This window comes from Lepisosteus platostomus, chromosome 2, assembly GCF_059453375.1.
Source record: "Lepisosteus platostomus isolate fLepPlt1 chromosome 2, fLepPlt1.hap1, whole genome shotgun sequence".
Classification (NCBI taxonomy): domain Eukaryota; kingdom Metazoa; phylum Chordata; class Actinopteri; order Semionotiformes; family Lepisosteidae; genus Lepisosteus; species Lepisosteus platostomus.
This window is the reverse complement of record NC_142612.1, coordinates 15,788,340-15,808,891: the sequence shown is the minus strand read 5'-3', so window position 1 is coordinate 15,808,891 and position 20,552 is coordinate 15,788,340. Positions and strand designations below refer to the sequence as shown.

Below are 20,552 nucleotides of genomic sequence, written 5' to 3'. Positions count from 1 at the left end.
ATCAAACTAAAAGTGTTATCCCCTGTGTCCTGGGCAGCGGCACTTAATGTGCCACAGAGTTCAATTTAACCCTCTTTCTGGGAGGTAGAGCAGACACTCTTCACATACAGTAGGAACACTATAATTGGTTGTTATTCGTGCTTACTTGTTAAGAATGCAAGAATAACAATGTTATTCCAGTTTCACATTTCTCATTTACCTTTTCCTCAAGGTTTTAATGCTACCAATGCAATGTGTATTTTATTTTTAAATGTCTTTTACCACAAGGTCACTATATTTATATAAAGAAAGCATTCCCCACCAGCAAGTTAGCCTACGCTGACTGAGACCACAAGACTTTTTAAAAATTAGAATTGTTGAAGGGACCACAGATCAGTGATCCCTGGCCTAGTTATTCAAACTAGAGCAGGAAACCATGGGGGAATTATACGGGACATTATAATTTGACTAGCAATTCAAATCATTTTGGTAAACTAGGCCCTCAGCAACACTTTTAAGTTTCTCTGGTCGCACCTTTGTTACATAACTACACTTTACAAATTGATGAGAAGCGATCTGTTCATATAGTTCTTATGTATTTCAGATTGGAACAATCTACTGTATCTACCTGCAGACTCGAGTCAGGATTAGGGTTATTTTTCTAACATGCAATTAATCTACTGCTGATATCCTCATCAAATAGAGGACACTTAATACATAGATACGTTATATTTGTATAACACTTCTAACAGCATTTGCAATCCATAATCTTAAATGCTACCTTTTAGTGAATGAATAATATGATACCAAAAACTATCAACTGTGTTTCTGGAAGTGTGGTGATCATAATGACCTTTTGAAAAGAAAAGACAGGACTTATATTTTTATCTCAGGACTGTTACTGGCAGAAAGTTTGGAATCGAGAGGGTGAAAGGAAACTTGTTGTGCCGAGATGTTGTACTCTGTCATAGGTGTACAGATACTCACTCGGCCTTCATCAAGGGATCACAGCCTGCAATTAGTCTTTCACTTGTACAGGTGTTTTATATGAATGACCATTGAAAGACAACTCTGGCTTTTCCTTTTTTTAAAAGGTGGGGAAGTAAGATACTTGTGTTTCTATACCTCAGAAGCTTGCAAGACTGGAGGCAAAACGATCTAGTAACCACCCTTTTCATAGTGATTGTCATACACTGAGCAATGATGCTGCTGTTCATCTCTGTGACCTTAAAGAAATGGAGCGAATAAGCACATCTAACAAGAATAACACTGCCCTAAAGAGACGTTATTACAGCAGTCACAGTCATCAATTCCAATTCCACACAGAACAGGAATTATCAACAATCGGATATCCTAATAACACTGTTACCCATACTGCTGGGGACTGATTAAGTAATATTACAATACAGAATGTAATTCTGTATTGTAATAACACTGTTACCCATACTGCTGGGGACTGATTAAGTAATAATACAATACAGAATGTTCTTTAAGGACCTCATGTGTAATTGAATACTGGAGACTATATTGAAATTTATAATATCTTCAAATGTAAAGATCAAACGTATAAAATGCTTTTATGACACTATTATTCATCTAAGGTTAAGTATGGAGAACAGTAATATTCTTCTCCAGACATTGACATGCTCAGACTTCAGACTGGTTGATTAATAAGTTGAAAAAGTTGCATGATTAGTTCAATTTAAGGAGGAGTAATAAAGACAACCAGGTAGATCCCAAGGACTGGAGTTGCCCATTCCTTGTTTTAGAAGGTTGAAGAGTAAGAGGGGGAGGCTAAAGTCTGTGTGGTAAAGCAGGACCATTAAAGATGAGTGGGAGAAGTCACATTATCCCCCCTGGGCATCTGTAGCCAGACAGGTACAGTAGCATTCCTGGAACCCATGTGCCTTATCATCTGGCTCCCGACAGCAAGTCTTTAATTAGAGGGTGTTAAAGGTGTGAGCTAGAGACTGCCTGCTGCATGTGAGCACAAGAAACGAGTTCATTACCAGAAAGATGGAGACCACTGGACTTGGAAGGAAAGTCATGACATCCTCCCCTTCAGTAGTAAGTTAGGGGTTAAGCAGGCATCTTCCTGCTTTTTTGAGCGCAAAGCAAGTCTTCCACCAACACAGCTGGTGCAAGGGGTCTCCTACCACATTTATTTCAAAGCCAGGGCCTGTAAGTCATGACTCAGGAGTCAGATGTAGATGTCTCCCCCTAGGGGAGAGGCAGAGACCACACCACATGACAATATAACAAGGCTGGCCTCGTTAAGGCCAATTAAGACCTCAGAAGCTGATAGGGTAGAGCCAGGTGTTACAGTTTCTTGCATGTCCGCACGAGACCAAAGAAGCAGAGAATCAGTGGGCAGCACAAGACACAGGACGGGAGCTGACTGATGCACGAGTACCAGTCTGAGCCACCTGCTGCTGTGACCAAGTGGGAGGGTAGAATGTGAGGTTACTGCACTCTCAGCCATGTAGCTCATCCTCCACGCCTGTTCAGTCAAGTAGAAGAGCCACTGACTATGTCTTCCAGATGCCAGAAACCTTTCTAAACATCTGTGAACATCCCAGACTAGTACCTCTAAGAAGCAACATAATACAACTGCAGATGGAAAGCATATGACAATTGTCTGATAAAGCACACAGCCCCCTAAGATTTATTAGTTCATATTAATAATAAATCTGTAAGAAATGTTATTCACGAACCCTGTGCAGGTCTCCAGGTGAGGTCCAGAAGCTAAGGTATCCAAGGCGAGCGATGAAGTAGAGTGCTCGGTTATTCCAGGCTGAGTCAAGTCCAGGTAACAGGCGCGAAGAGAGGTGAACAAATCAGATAGGGGCAAGACGAGCGAGAAATCCAAAACCAACGTTGAAGGAGTCCAGACGAGGTAGAAAAGGGGCAAGGTGGGCTCAGGAGGCAGAATAGATCCTAATACCAAGCAATGTTACAGGGTGAACTGTGGGTTTATATAGTGAAGAAAGGGATGTGAAGGGAAATTGGATAATGAGGGGTTAATTGAGACCCGCTGCAGCTATAACAAAATCCTTTACTGCATTCCATAAATAACAATAATATTGAGAACTGCAAATACATCTACAATTCTTTGTGTGTACAGTATATAAATTGTATATAGTTTGTTATATTGCACAGCACATGTTTTGTAGTAGCAATTGTCTCTTTTTACCAGTGTCTCACATTAAGAATACTCAAAGGAGTTGTGTTAAAACCAATTAACATTGGAAATATTGAAATCTACCAAAGACATCTTGTAATTACCCAAGACATCATGTGTGGACTAAAGTGTTCTAAAAGGAAAAGACACAGCCTTCTGTTTTTTTAACGTTCATTAAGGTTAACACAGAAGAAAACAGCAACACCTTGTTAATGCATTTTCAAATACACAACAGAGGGCAAGGATCAGTTGAAACCAAAGACAGCTTCAAAAATGAAACAAAAACGATTTTTCATTGTGTATTTAAACCAGTGATTATGTTACTGAGCAGCCCATGAGTCAACAGGAATCGGGCAGCGTGTCTGGATTCTGGGGCTGAATCACATGTGGGCTGTTTGAAGAGAGCCCTCGCTTACAGGTGACAGGAGAGCTGCGGGGAACAGGATTTCGCCACAGGTGCATGGGCCAAAGATGGAAAAGGCTGATATGCATGACTGAACCTGACCAAAAATATGCTGCCAAGTTACTTTCGTTACGAGGGAGCAGTCGAAAGGGGACCGAGTGGAAGGAAGGCCTGAGCGAGCTGCCCATGTTTACGGCTTCAGTTCTAGAAGTGTGAAGGCAGGGCTCAAGGCAATGGATCTCATCCACACCCCCCCCCAGCTGAGGAGATGACCTGGTGACACTGAGCAGGTGCGAGACTCACTGACTGACAGCTGGAGCCCGGGGAGCTGAACTAACGAGCCTGGAAGCCCTGAAGACAAAGTGTCAGTGCAGCGGGCGCTGTGAGATCGATGAGACCAGCCTGAGGACGATGCTGTCACTTGATAGACCAAGCCACAGCAGGTACAGTCCAGCTGCTCGGACGGATACCAGTGTGTTTCTTGGTGAACAAGCATTCTGCTGTGCCTGTACTGCCATCTTCCCCTCCCTCAGCTCTAGGTAAGACATGCTTTCTCCCTTGTCCTTTTAATGCAGTAATGCCTAACGTTTGCCTCATTTAGGAAATGGCCTTCTTCGATGTATGCCAAGAAAAGTATGAATACGTCTGGTTAAGAACTGAAAAGTCCAGAACAATATGTTTATAAGATATATTAATTCAAAATGAACTAAAGGCAGTTGTTTATTGTAGCTTAAAAAGTTGCTCTATTTAAAAAAAAATCACCAATCAAGAGGAAAGAAAAAGCAAAATAAAAAAAAAACTTTCCTTTCATAATGTTCTACATTAGTTGAACTACTGCTGTCCATTGTTTTATATTATTAATCTAGATTCTGGTATCATCAAATAAACTAGCCTAGTTTACAGTGTGAATTTCCTTTGTATTTCCCCTAATGTTGTAGAAACTGCAAATGAAATTCAAACAAATTTACACAAAATTCAACACTGGGCAAACATCAGACAGAGGACATTCACTGTACATACAATGAGCAGGAAGAGGCTATGTATGAAAGACTGACCACTGTTCTGTAATGTGGGGAAGCAATAAAACAACAAATGTCATGTTATAGAGTTAAAAACAATTTAACTCAAAGGATGTTGTGTTACAATTTCACCCAGCAATAGAAAGATCTCATTTTGAATACTATATTACAAAACATATTACTGCTTTGGAATTAGTCTATAGAAGCAACCAGATACATTACTGGGATCAAATTAACATTCTGCACTGACAGAATAAAATAAAATAATCTCTCGTAGTCTTGAAGTAGAAGGAAGACTACAAAAGGATCTGGTACATTCCAAATACTCAAAGATATTGATGTAGTTAACCAAATGGATTTCAGAATCAGCAATGAAGCACAAACTATAGGACACAAGAAAGTGCTTTAAAGCAAAGCATAGAAGGAACATTGTCTCGTAAAGGATTGTGGAAATTTGGCATAAACTACCCAGCTATATTGTCAAAGCTGATAAAGCCGGCATGTATTTGTAGAGTAACAGATTTTGCTGTGAAAGTCTGTATTTGTGTAAGGTTGGACATATACAAACTAAGACATTTCAGGTGAATATGATTTTTGCACTTGTGCTACTCTCTCTAGTCAAATTGCCTATTGTGCGACAGTTCCGCGTCAGCAAGAAATAAACAGCCTCACACAGGCATGTCCACTTCTTTGGAAAAGCCTCTGTTTTTTACTATTTTAGTACGAAATAAAGACGTACTGTATGATAGAGACTGTATATAGATAGACATAGATGATACGATATTAGTGATATTAGAAGTTATTACAGCTGTATTACATGTATGTGAATGTCTGTTGCTATACATTGTATGATTTAATAATTTGAGACGTATTAGGCCCTTTAGGAAGTCAAATATGACTGGAGGTTTTCGCATGTTATCGACGGTTTATGCTGAAACACATATACTTTCATGTTCAACTAGATGACAGGTGTGTATAAACCTCATTTTCTGTGTTGCATGTACATGTACAATTGCTGGAGTTTATGATTTAGGGAAAGAGAAATGTGGGGACGCAGGAGTGCAGGCAGTAATGGTGTGAAGTGTGTATATCAATGAATCACTTAAAATGACATCACAGATTTAGGCTGCAGGCACAAGCAGGCAAAGCAGAACAGGAAAACAATGAAGAACCAAGAGCCAAATAATACACACAGGCACAGGAACATAAATATGGGTATGCAGAGTAAGAGAAGGGGGTGAGGGGTGTCTGGTATGTGAATTAGTGTTTGTATGTGATATAGGAAAAAGAAAACAGTAATTAGTGCATTACCTTCTGGTTAGAAGCAAAAGTATTCCTTCTAATCAACTTATTATGCCAAAACAGTATAATTGGCCAGCAGCCATATCACCCTGCAACTCACAACTGGCAACCCACTAAGGTTGCTAAGCGGGTGTGAGCCTGGTCAGTACCTGGATGAGAGACCTCCTGGGAAACACTAAGGTTGCTGCTGGAAGAGGTGTTAGTGGGGCCAGCAGGGGGCGCCCACCCTGCAGTCCATGTGGGTCCTAATGCCCCAGTATAGTGATAGGGACACTATACTGTAAACAGGTGCCGTCCTTCGGATGAGATGTAAAACCAAGGTCCTGACTCTCTGTGGTCATTAAAAATCCCAAGGCATTTCTCGAAAAGAGTAGGGGTGTAACCCTGGTGTCCTGGCCAAATTTCCCATTGGCCCTTACCAATCATGACCTCCTAATAATCTCCCTCTATGAATTGGCTACATTACTCTGCTCTCCTCCCCACTAATAGCTGATGTGTGGTGAGCGTTCTGGTGCACTATGGCTGCCGTCGCATCATCCAGGTGGATGCTGCACATTGGTGGTGGTGGAGGGGTGTCCCCATTACCTGTAAAGCGCTTTGAGTGGAGTGTCCAGAAAAGCGCTATATAAGTATAAGCAATTATTATTATTATTATTATTATTATTAAAACAGAACTAGATCCATTTTCACAAGTCGAAATGGCATACCATTCTTCAGAAGGCACAACAGCCTTGCATGTTCGTGTTTTCAAAACGACCAACTAATCATCATCCCCTTCAAGTTGAATTAAAAAAAATGCTACACTTATTGCAGCCAAGAGTGGTGCTGAACATGGGCTGTGCACGATACAGGAGTCGTACGTTTGATGGTCATAGGAAGTAGGATTGAGATGTTACAATGCACTGTTAAGACCTCATTCAAAATACTGATCACCAGGTTACACAAAGAACATACTGTAACTGCCCAGGAAAGAGTGCAGTGAGAGCTCCCTGAATAACCCCTGTTCCACACCACCACCAAAATCCTTAAAGGTATTGAAAAGGAAAGATCTTGTAGATGTCGTACAGAGTGGTGAATCTAGGAACTAAGGTTGCAAGCGTAATTAAAATCCAAACTGAAAATGTTTCTTTGCCTAATAGATGTGGGTATTGGGAACGTTCTGCCTTTATATGATGTTGAATTCAGTTCCCTTCAGTCAGAAAGCAGCTCACGTTCAACGTAACAAGATGGACTGAACATGGACCTGTCATTGTGTAATTTCTTACAATCATAGAATGATCAGAGGGGAATGCACCACTCACAGCTTATCAGAACAGAGAAGAGATTACATATGAACTCAAGCACCCTACAGTATCTCTGCAAACACAGCATTAATTGCAATGTAAAAGACACTGGATGTTTAATGGTTTAACTATTAGATGTAATAAAAAACAGTCAGGTTATCCATACTGTATGTAAGCCTATCAAAGAATAAAAGCCTTATCGATTTCAGTAAACTGCATTGCAGCTAAACATTTGTCTTCTTGAAAACCGTAGGTCAGAAAACCTTTCCTGGGTCTTAGAATTATAGTTATATTTTAACCATCAATGCGTACATGGTGTCGCCAAATAAAACCTGTTGGATCTTGATACTGTTTGAAGAAGGTTTTGTCAGCTCCTCAGTTATCTTTATATTATTCTTTCCTTTCCTTGTTTTATCCATTATGTTCTACATCCCAAGCTGGATGGGACACTCTTGCTCAGTGTTCGCAATGCTGTCTCAGAATATGTGTAGAGAGAAACACACATGTGCTTCTGGACAGGGGAGTGACCATGATAGTGTTTTCACTGAGATCTGGGAACACAAGCCATAGGTTAAACATGAAGGCCAGAAGACAAAATCATCCCGTTTCCTGGTGGTGAGTAAGAATAGATGGAGGATTATAAAGGAGAAGAGACCATTTGGCTCATCTCACTCCTTCGGTAGTTGGTAGTTAATTAATCCAAGGATCTCATACAGCAGTGAATTGAAAGATACCAGGGTATTGGCGTCAACCACATCTGAGTACGTTGTTCCAGCTTTAAATACACTTTCCTGTAGGTGAGCCATGAAAAACTGATAGTGGGAAGACTTGATACCCAAGTGTGATCTTAGCGTCCAGGATGGAGGTGACTTCCCAAAATTACAGGTCATTTTACATTTTCACTTTGTGGGAAGACTGAGGCACCATTGCTGCACTACTTCTGAAAGATGACATTTGCAATGAGTAAAGCAAACACCTGATTAAATTAAGTAGAAGCTCAGAACGCAACAAAAGAAGAAGGTTCTTTGGGTCATGTTTGCTTTAATTTTTCCAAAACAATTTGAAACAAGTAACGAACGTGAAATATCTCGCCATTACATGCCGCATCTTTGCCACATATTAATTAGAGCTTGTCCAATGAAAATTCTCAAAGGAACTACCCAGGAAAGAGTCCAATAACGGTCCCCGAAATAATTGATGTTCCGCACCACCATCCAAAATCTTAAAGGTATTGAAAAGGAAAGATCTTGTGGGTGACATACCGAAGGATGAATCCAGGAACCAAGGCTGAAATGATTTGGAATTAGACAGCCAGCGTGCACAGAACCATAGTGTGCTCCAGGGAAATTCTTCAGAATGGGCACGTGCTCAATTGAATTTAAATCCACAATTTATACAATCAAAGCATTATGGACAAGTAACATTTTCTAGCATCTTTTTTGGTTTTGTAAGATAAACCAGATTTTTTGTAAACCTCTAATATAATGGCAATACTGATTTCATACTGTGGGTTTTCCTTTAAAAAATATTTTCCATTGGCAAGCTACTAGAAGCCCCTGGCTGCTGGGCTTATAATCCCTTAGCAGTAGTCATGGCTCACCAGGTGATTGACTGTCACATGGAGAAACAGCAACAGATACAGCATATCCTTTCTGTCCGAACACCCTTTGACTCTGGTGTGAGGTACAGCATTACCAACCAACTTCTTCTTCAGTTGATTTTGCTTCAAAATGAGAGATCTGCTTAAGCGTGTGTACCTTTTAAATTTGGGGGAATAACAAACAGGATTTTAAACTTTAAATTTTTTTAAGTCTCCTCTGCTTTTTGTGCATTTTTAAATTCAATTGGGTATTTCAGATACTTAACGTTTAACACATAGGGAGAATAAAATCTTTATATATGTTAAACGGTTTATCAAGCTGTTCAAGTATTGCTGTTATGGGCATTTCATAATTTCACTTTAAAATTCAACCAGCCTTTCTCAAAAATCAAAGAGCCCTCATAATTGTGATGTGATGGGAGTGAAAAGGCTTTTGATGAAAAACTGGGCATAGTGCAAATGAAAGTGTTTATCAGTCCTTGAAGATTAAATTAAGTGTACTCAAATAATGGAGAGAATTCAGATATCGTCTTTCCATCAGAAGTGAAAAAAGACACGTGTCAGATACTGTTAAGCACTCTTTTCTAGGTTTTAGCTCCATTCTTCTACATTCTCATGCTATTCCATGTCCAAGACTAATTTTTCTTCATCCCTGTCCCTTGCCAACTAAGAATCAAAATCAAATCAAATCAAATCAAAGTTTATTTATCAAATGCCAGCAACCATATCACCCTGCAACTCACAACTGGCAACCCACTGAAGCTAAGCAGGTGTGAGCCTGGTCAGTACCTTAGTTAGTTAGTGGGGCCAGCAGGGGGCGCTCACCCTGTGGTCCATGTGGGTCCCAATGCCCCAGTATAGTGATGGGGACACTATACTGTAAACAGGCACCGTCCTTTGGATGAGACGTTAAACGGAGGTCCTGACTCTCTGTGGTCGTTAAAAATCCCAGGGCGTTTCTCGAAAAGAGTAGGGGTGTAACCCCGGCGTCCTGGCCAAATTTCCCATTGGCCCTTACCAGTCATGGCCTCCTAATAATCCCCCTCTATGAATTGGCTACATTACTCTGCTCTCCTCCCCACTGATAGCTGATGTGTGGTGGGCGTTCTGGCACACTATGGCTGCCGTCGCATCATCCAGGTGGATGCTGCACATTGGTGGTGGTGGAGGGGAGTCCCCATTACCTGTAAAGCGCTTTGAGTGGAGTGTCCAGAAAAGCACTACATAAGTGTAAGCAATTATTATTATTATTATTATTATTATTATTATTATTATTATTATTATTATTATTATTATAATAAATGCACAACAATACAGCATGCAGCAGTAGTTGCTGCTATGTGTCCATGGTGTGTGCAATATATTATATCCATATTATATTATATTAGTGCAGTAAGCCGAATACAGTGAAAACTGTGTGTCCATGTAGCCATTACGGGCGATTTGCTAAAGGAGCTGCAGGTTGGCTATTTAGCAGTCTTATTGCCTGGAGGTAGAAGCTGTTCCGTAGTCTGTTGGACTTAGACTGAATGCTTCGGTACCGTTTACCGGATGGTAGGAGGGAAAACAGTTTGTGACTGGGATGACTGGGGTCGTCTCTTAACAAACTGAATAAAATGATCTAATTGACTCCATTTCTCACATTTAAAACTCAAATCCTAATCCTTGTGCCCAGAGGTGACTCTTGGCCCAAACCATAGTAAAACGTTTTTACACAATTCAGTCTAATAGTACCATTATTTAATCATCAGCAAACACACAACTGCAAACCTAAAACTAAAAACACTCTCAAGACATATTAGTATTCCCGTTTAAAATTTAGGATTATAATTAAGACAAGTCTATTTTTTAATGGAAATTTTAATCCCCAAATCCCAGGCCTAACAATAACAACACCACCAGCACAAACCTGGGATCCTTAAAAGTACCTTCTTCACATTCGGTGTTTTCCATCTTATAGAAAAATACCAAGCACCAAATATAAAAAATAAAATATGGGCATTAAATAATAAAATTATTACCCTATGCATGTATGCTAGAAATTATGGTATGCAGATTTTGGCTATCAATTAATTAATTTTTGTGTCAGTTTGATTTATTGATCATTCATGACTCACTAAAATACACATTAGTTAGTACACACCTCATTAGGGAGAGCTGATTGGACATGGATGATGAAGTGATTTAACCTGTTATCAAGCCTGGAGAAAATCAAGAATTTGAATGCCCCACTGATCAGGAGAAAAAGACCTTTGTGCGATTGGAATGAAAGCACAAACACCTCAAGTGAACTTGCCACTAGTGGAGCCCAGTCCTCCTTAGTTCTGAGTCAAGATTTTATATAGGCCATCCAACAGCGAATGCAGTGAAGATGTGCAGAATAACGTGTATCAGACCAACTAACGGGGAGGTCTGAGTGTAGTGGTCTGGACTTGACAGGCTAGTCACTTACACAACTCCTCTTGTAGAGATTGATTACATAGATTACATTGATTACATACATCTTGTAGAGATAGATTGTTGTATAGTTTTCAGTGGTGGGCGCACATGCTATATACTGTATATGTCCTTTGGTTTAGTTCTAATGATTGTTTTCATAACCATAACCATCTAGTAGAAATCAGTCTTATTGATATGAAATTCCTTGCTTCAGTTCACACTTCTGGATGGGCACTGCATTAGGTAGTTCTCATCTGGACAGGTACTATCCCTGTTCTTCTTATGGCTGAGGAACAACATTTCAATATACAGTGTATATGAGAAAGCAATATAATGTCAATAAATGTATAATGTCGCCCTGCATTTTATACCCATCCAAACGTTAAAACCTGAATGTCAAATGTCTATTTCATGGAAACGGTTACATATCAATGGCCTGATATATTCTTATATACCGAGGTGCTTTTGCAAAATATCATCTCAGATTGCAATTTTGTAGAATTTATGCAAATATGCAAATACGCCTCCAGATATACATTCAAACACATTGCTGCATTGCATAGCTACCACTTGACTTTAAAGGCTTCAGTGACCTTCAGTGTTGATATCTCAGTTCCCCTGCAACTCCTCTGTTTCAAAAGAAGAGTGAAAAAGATGTTCCTTGCAGCAAATGGCAAGTAATTCCAGTTCTGCGTTACTGAATAACACTCAGCACAAAAGAAACACAAAAAAGAAAAAAAGAATTGTGATTCACAGGTCGGAGAAGAGAAGTCTGTAATTTTGGCTTTTGTTTCAGGCTTTGTAAGTCATTTTTATCTTCTCTCACTACGTCTTCATCTGCTTCTTCTAATATTTCAGACTGCATTTAATCTGTGTACGCCGTTTCTTTAGATATCCGCCATTTACCTAATTAGACAGATTAAATATGTATTAGCTTGGAACTTGATTCTTCGTGCTTGACACCTGCTGAAATGTGAACATGATACTTGTTTGTAATGCAATGGACACACAATATGGGTACAGGACAGTAATATTTAAAAAAAGAACCAGGTATTTATTACAAAGCATGGGGAGGGTTGTCAGTTTGTGTTGCAACAGATCCTTGGTGTAGAGGATGCTATTTGACAGCACAGGCAATAAAACAGGAAAACTTAGTTCAACATTAAGAGTTTTGGTCAACTGTGGAATGATATTTGCCATATTTATTTGAGTTGTAGTAAACACGTTGGAGTGTGTACAACTAGAGAGAGCATAACTTCTAATCTGAAGTTGTGCACCTGCAGTTTTATTCCATGTAGCACCTCTTTGTCCAGAATAGAGCCCACTGCCCAATGATGTTCTTTATTATGGGTTAAAAGAGACAGACAGTGACACCTATTGGTTCCACCACCACTTTACTGGACTCTAGACTCTTGGACTCTCCCAGAACAGGCAAGGAATGCACAGAAACTCCAGTGTTATTTCTGAAAAACAGGGCTATGCTAATGATGACGTCGAATACAGACGCACTAAGAATGATTTCATCTTGCATTTGCATCAGACTCTTCCAAAGAGGCTCTGCAAGGTTCATTCTCAAGTTTGCCGTGAAAGCAGGGTGTTAACAAACTGACCTACTCCATTGGCTCTTGCATATAGTATGTCATCAAAGTCAGACTCAATAGCTGACCTTGAGGGGCACAGACATAGAAATGGGTTTCACAGTCTTGGTTTTTTTTTTTCTCCAGTTAAGAGATCTTGGAAGCTTAATTAAATAATCCAAATCAAAAACATGGTTACTGGTAATAATATGTTTAATTGTTGTCTGCTTCATAAATCTGTCTTTTTAAAGCAGACTTCATTAATAGGCAGAGTGCCTTCATAAATAATTAAGGAAATAATTACAAAGCTCGACCTGAGCACATTGCTAGCAAAGTCGTTGATGGGTACACTAACTGAGAGCTGTTACAAAATGGCAACCTGAAGAATTCTGCTTTACAGCTCTCCCTACCTCCGACTCACAGAATCCCAGACCCGACAGAACCTGAGTCAAAGGCAGAAAGTCTGAAGCACCCGGCCAAGCTTCACTGGGCAAAGCTTCTGACTTTGGTGTGTCAAAAGTTAGTGATTCACACACATAACACAACACAAGTAGTCAGTGAATAGTCACTGAAGAATGAGGGGCAATTCAATGACACTGATTTCTGCCAGAAAGCACACCTCTGGCATCATCCGACAACACAACTGTGTGGAAAACATTGGCTTCCCGTGTGGCTATAAGGTCAAAATGATAGTCCAAAATGTGAAACAATATGTGTGTTTTGAAAGCATACCTTGTCTTGTCAAGTGCTCAACAGGACAGAAGACAGTGAGGGACATAAATCATGCTCTGCAGTCAGGATGTGGAGAAGCAGGTTTGAAACGGTTATTATTCTGTCACCTTGTTTGTTCAGAATTGTTGCTTGGTTGAAAACATTTTAGATAATCTCTGCATATCAACCCCACAGTGAAATATAAAACTGATGTTTTATAACATTTATGTTGCATTTTACTGAATTAAATAAAACAATTGTTATTACTTATGTTGTTTGCCTTCTAAGAGAACACAGAATGCCACGTGATGATTTTTAAATTGCAGTCACTCACATGTGGAACTTGTATTAAGTAATGTTCAATAAACAGGTCTACATTCTGTGTACTGTACATTATCCCATCAAGTATTCTATTGATATACAGTATAGTCTCTGTATGTTCAGTCCTTCTGGTAACATTTTGCAATTAGGCAAAAACAGTAAACATTTGCAAAATAATCATAAAATATTTTGGAATTCCAAATTTGTGCCACTTTATCCCCGTAAAAGGACGATTTGTCAATATGCATCTTTTTTGTAAAAATAAAATGTGCTCTCTGGGTCTTTCTCAAAGAACAGCTGGTATATAGCACACACTTCTACCAGGTTCTGGGAATGAGGCTGCAGACCTATTTGAAGTTGTAATGACAGGTTGTGTTGTGGGTTTCAAGATGATGACAACAAGCAGTAAAAGACAGAAGACAACACCCTCAAGTGCTGTGTGTGTGCGTTCACACTACGCACATCTGCAGCTAATAGATACCTCTCTTTGTTTGAAATAAAACCAAGGAGGCCATTTTAAAATTTCATATACAGTATAAGTGTTAAATTGAAGTGGTAATTAATAATAATAACTTTTATTTATTATGCACCTTTCCAAACCCAAGGACACTGGAAATTATTACCCACAGCTTCAATTTAATCTGTTATCCACTCCCTTTCAAAGAACTAGTTAGTTCTTAACCGTAGTTAAGGTAGTTAGTAACCACCAGATGCATGAATCTCATCAGCCATTCCTTGAAAGAAGCCAGAGTATCGCCTTCATCTTCCATACGTGGCTGGGCAGCTTGTTCTAGCCTCACTGACCACCCTGTTGGAAAACCATTTTCATGGGGGTTCATGGGGGGGTAGTAACCTGTGTTTTCTCCCTGTCCCCCACCCTGTGTGCTGAGGAGCACGTTCTAACAGTGAGAATAACACAGGCTTCACTGCAGCTTTAGGCCTTGATCACACTGCCTGTATTTTTCCTCTTAAGGAAGTCCCATAGCAAAAACATATATTTGAGAGCACATTACACATACAGTATATACATACATGACGCAATGCAGTGGCAGGACATGGGGCATAATTACGGAGGTTTGCCTGGTGCATCACATGTGATAACGCACCTGGCAGTGGTTAGGAAGGACATTTGTATTCCCATGCAGAGTGGCAATGGGATGACACATGTCATTGAATTGTATGACATGTCAGGGCCTATATTGTTGACAGTGACAGTGATCTATGTTGAGAGTTACTTCAAAGTAATGAAACACATCCCAAGCTGCCTGCAGTCAATATGTACTTTTAAAAGGGCACATAGGCTATTTCATTTGTATAAATCATGCCTTGAGTTAAACTGAGACGCGACTCTCAGTACTGCAGGGAGCACGCTGTTGTCCCTCCTTGCCTTCACAAGACTCCAAACATTATTGACAGATTGATAAAAATATTGTCTTTGATTGGAGGTCAAAAGACTGAAGAGTCAAAATTTCCATTTCCAAGGTCCAGAAATCTCAACTGAACATCACTCTTATTTGTTCAGAAATATCCGCCTCAATTAAGGGCTTTGAAATGAATGAATGAAATCTGTTTGAGTTCCAAGCAGACACCATGTTACACAGACCCCAAAACACAGTGAGCTCTGGACTCCTGAGTGTCATGGACCTAGTTCCAGATTTATTTCCCATCAATACTTTAGCACAGTGGAGGACACCAGACCAACCAAGGGCACAAACTCAGACTGGAGCCAATTTCCCTAGAAGAGCATTAACTAACAGTACCAGTATATCTTTAGATTGTGGGTAGAAACCTGCACAAACACAGGGAGAACATACAAACTCCACACAGATAGCATCCCAGGTCTGGAACTGAAACCAGGGCTTCGCACTGAGGCAGGAGTAGGAACCACTGAGTTGCATCACTATGTCACACCCCCATAGTTCCTTCCAAAAAATATCACTGAAGAGCTCCGGCTTCCCCCCAGCTCTGAATTGAATGAAGTGGTTAGAATATGGAAGGATGGATGCAAATTACTGAACATTCGCTTTTGAATTACTGTATGTCAAAGGAGGACTTGACTGTGCAGTATATACAGTAGCTGGCACAATGCAATACTGGTAGCAGCCTGTTGGGCTGTAAACACTTATTATACTTTGGTTTAAGAGATGACACACTAGAATAAAGTAAATTGACTTTGGCAAACACTCTTGTAAACGCCTGGTTTTCATTTATCCTATCAGCTTGATGATGCACCCTACCGGTGTGGGCTTTCCCTCAGACACAATTTACAGCTCGCCATCTGACACACACAGCCTCCTCTCACCGTTTTTTTTTTGTCGAACAACTACAGAAAACAAGCCCTCTCCTTTAATTACATCTTGCCTGCCCTCCATCCCTCCCTCTCTCTCGAAAACTTTCTGATCCTGTTCTCATCCGTCTTCTGGGTTAGCAATGTTTTGAAGTGTGGAAATTAAGAAAAAAAAAGTTAAAAATGGGGCGCGCATCACCCCTCTGGATTTTAAGTGGAGGTTGGCTACAGAAAACCCAGGCTGGAGAGATATGAGACCGTGTCAATTTTTTAAACTTCAGAGATGAAGACAGCGGGATAATTACTTCTTCTTTCTGACACGACACCTCCGGCAGAATTACAGTCCACAGGAGAGTTTCTCAGGTTAGTCTGGATTTCGCCGTTATGTGTTGTTTTCAGTTGAGCACAGGAGCTGTATTACTGTATTACAATAACAAGACCAACACCTTTGTCATTTTCTAGGCTATTATCCAGTCTATTTTGATCAAATTTAATTCACATTAATTTCAAATAATTGATTCAAAAATGTCTGTATTAAATACACACTGTGGCACAAATGTGACAAATATTTGTTTTAAAACGGATCCGGCTGATTAAAATCTGTTAATCAAACTCCATGGGTTAAAAACTTGTGTTGTTTTCAAAATATGTTTCTTGGAGTTAGTGGAGTGTTTGTGAATGAATCCAAACAACGTTTATGGTGTCGCCGGTGCTGCGCCAGAACTTCAGCGCTCCCGGTGTCTGTGTTCACGTACTGTACATTGTGAGGTCTAACGTTTATGAATGAAGTATTAACAGTATCTGATGGTTGTTATTTAAAAAATAAACATTGTAGGACAAAACCAGTTGAAATGATATTTGTTAATTTTAGCAATACATTTAATTAACGGTTTACAATACGATTCATTAACGACTAAAATCTGAATTAACAATATAAAAGATTTAAAACACAATTAGCAAAGTTAAACCTAACTTTTAAACTTTAATAATTTATATTTTATGTTTCTGTAGTGTGATAAACACTGCAGAGAGGAAAGCACCAGAGCCCAGCAGGCAAATTAAATGCGATGATCAGTGGTCTTAAAAAAGGTGTTGGTCTAATACAGTATCCTGCTTGAATTACTCTTCCCTAATAAGCAGTAACGGTGAGTTTAATTTTTTAATATACTTACTAATTCTTCACATTTTGTGAGGCTATTAAATGTGTCAAGTTTTTGAATTAAGGTGATTGGTCCGGCTTGTCATTAACTCGCAGGATAGTTTTAATTCGACACATTGAATTCGTTTATTATTAGTAAGGTTCACGTGCAGAAGGTAAACTAAAAACTTGCATTCTTACACGTTTTAAGCTTAGCCTGAATTATTAAACGGATTATGCCGTGATGGAGAATGTTTCAATATTATTATTTTTTTCAGACTGAGCGCGCTTTGTCCTTTCCTCGCTCACTTGATTAAGTTTTGTTCACTGCTCTCCGTTTGAACTCCATAATCTTTTCTCAAGCGGGGGATTGTATTTATGTACAAGGAAGAACGGTCTTTCTTTTGGAAATAAAAAAAGATTCCCATAAAATCTATTGTTTAAGAAGATCTGAAAACTCGGTATAACTGCTGAAACACAGTTTATAATTCAGAGCATTGAATTCGGTCATACTAGCCGACAAAAGCCCTTGACAGAGACGGCTCCATCTCTTTACATTTCTAGCGCCCTAGTCATTCTTTTCAATCCTTGCCTAAAGCGATAGGTTTGCTGAGGAATTATGTGGTTTTCAAAATAGTAAGAAGTGGGCACACCTATTAATCACCATACCTGGATTCAGCTAGACTCCTCCCAGTAATTAATAACACACTTCATAAATTGATTGCTCCTCAAATCACACTTCTTAATCTGTCCTGATGAACCCCATTCTCTATCAAAACTCTATGGCTGGAGCTTTTCCCTCCCCTCATAAAAGGAAACAAACTCTCTCTCTGGTTAATTGACAGTCCCCTGATCTCTGTATTATTCACGCATGCTTCCCTTTCTTACATTTAACCAAACATCCAGGTGCATTCAGACCTAGGTAATCTGAGGCTGATTTATTTTTAATTGTGCTGGAAACTCTTTTTTTTTTTACTTATTCTCCAGTATTATCCAGCAACCCCTTATTACTGAGATACAGGTAGACTGAATGTTTCTAAATCAGCCAGGGAGGCTGGTAACCAGGCAACAGATATCAACTTGAAATGGCCACGTTGGTGTCATAAGTTTTCTGCGACACCACAGCCAGCACTCCTGTGAGAAGCTCTCAGTAACCTCTGCAATGTGTGTTTCATGGCCTCGCTTGACCTTCCTTTGAATGTGGCTGAAACATAACAGAAGAATGGGCCTCACAAGGTCTTCCTGAAATCCCCTGTTTGGAAAATGCATTATCTGGCGCTATAGTAAGACCATAAGGCAGAATCACAAACACTGCAGACATGTTTTATTGGCTTGTATTAAAAGAGAGGAAATACACTGTCAAGGCCACAGCTTAGAGGAAACAACCCTTGTTTTTGTTTCAATCCTTGAGGGGCCGAATGGACTCCTCGTTTTGGAAAGCTGAAAGTAATGCCATAGGATACAGGAAAAACTATCCTCACTGATTATATCTGAAGAGCAAATTCCGTGTTCTCTCCTTGAAGTTAAATCTCTAAATAGCAGTATCCATTGCTTAATTAAACCGCAGACATCCGATGATGAGCAGGCAATCTTGGATATTTTCATAGGTGTGTATTCCTTAAACAAAGCTTCAGTTTCCGCTAATTGTGAGAAGGGTGTAGTTACCACATACTGCTTACAAAACAGAAGATATTCAGCTCAGAGACACACCTTTTAAACTTAGTAAATCTTAAAACAAAATGAAAAGGTAAATTATGCAGACACAAGGATCGCTGGTCAAACTCCAAGCAGATCATATGGGCTGATGAACCCTGTGAGTCATTGAGATGCTTTTTTGTGAATAGTACAAGGAAAAGAGTCTTACTGTACTTTCTATCCATTTCATTTCCCAGTACTGAAGCCTTTTTTTATAGTGGGGAAAAACAGAGCTAGCTGACAGCAAGCAGGCAATGTACAATGTGTTTGTAAATGTGCAATGAGGGAAATTTGTGTAGTCAGCGTTGCACCCTAATGCAACAAAAACACACAGTCTTTGGCAGCAACCCCTCAGAAGGTTTTCAAGTGCAGTGTCATCTGCGATAGCTGATTTGAAGGGCAGAAAGAATATCAAGCTGAACAGGCAGCTGTGAACCAAGTAAAAAACACATTACGACATGTCCCAGAATTAAAAGGCAGCGCAGAACCTGTGATCTGCATAAACCTGTTTAAAATAACTATATTGAGTTTGCACTCTTGGTTCTCATTTTAAAGAATGTGGTCTGAATGATTAAGAAACATTGAATGGAAAGAAAACTGATTGCATCTCTTTTCTGCCACACTCAGCATCTGGAGAGAGCAGGGCACACTAAATCTCTGAGGGTGAAACTGAGTTCCTATTAGTCCACATATTCCTAGTGGTAGAAGTGCACAAGAAGAATGGCATACAGTATGCGTGCAAAACAGGACACCAAGACATACAGTATACTGTTTATCATTACATATATTTTTTTAATTACATGCATCTTTCTCTCTTAAAATAATCCTGGTACACTAGATTGGTGCTTTAAATCGTTTGAGCCTAAAGTATGTCTGAGACTGGAAAGTATTGGACAGAAATGTCTTGGACAAGAAGTATTTTGAGCATTTCTGGCAACTGAGAGCATCTGGACTTTAGTCTGACATACATTTTCAGTAAAGCATACCCTGCACAATTCATACAGTTATTCCATGCAGTTAAAGGACCCAAAACAGAGAGCTGAGAAAGTCCAGACCTATAGTATCTTGCAGATAATTTGGGGGATTTTCTCAAAATGTAAATATCTATGCTGGAGGTGATGTTCAGATGTCATAAAGAGCTTCTTCTTCCAAGCCATTTGATACATGATGTTGATATATTCTCAGCAAAGAGAAAGAAGGGTTACTTTAAAGGAACTGTGAGGAGAAACAAAGGGTTGAAAGTTACAGTAAGTACAGGACGCTGGCATACATTGGTCACAGAGCTCTTTCTTTATGAGCTCTGAAGCTCGTGAACAGCTGCTGGAGATGGTTTCTTTCAGCAGTTTTTCTCACTGCAGCCATTGCCCGGGCACAAGGTTCGATTAATCCCTTTGATCTTGAATCCAGTTTGTCATGCATTCGCACCGCTACTGCCAGATACTGCATGGACTGCATCCATTATCAGCAAGACCATGGTCCCCAAACCCTCCAAGGATCAGAAGAGTCTTATTAAAACCTGACTTCAGAGGTGATGGGGTAACATTTCAGACCAGACCAGGTTTCACAAGTTTCAGACTTGACCTCTGGTAGAAGTGATTATGAACAATCTACTTAAGC

The 20,552-nt window shown here is 39.7% G+C and overlaps 1 protein-coding gene across 3 annotated transcripts in view; it reads left to right on the top strand.

Moving 5' to 3' along the window:
- The first annotated feature begins 153 nt into the window (after positions 1–153).
- gpr156 (G protein-coupled receptor 156) overlaps positions 154–20,552 on the top strand; it is a 44,254-nt gene continuing 23,855 nt past the window's right edge. Inside the window, exons 1-2 of one of the 3 annotated variants that reach the window (XM_088600341.1) lie at positions 16,015–16,465; positions 17,114–17,247. The gene's annotated coding sequence lies outside the window, so the exon portion shown is untranslated. Of the gene's footprint in view, positions 4,103–16,014; positions 16,466–17,113; positions 17,248–20,552 lie in introns of those variants that run through there. The other 2 variants (XM_088600346.1, XM_088600335.1) reach the window with 2 other exon arrangements.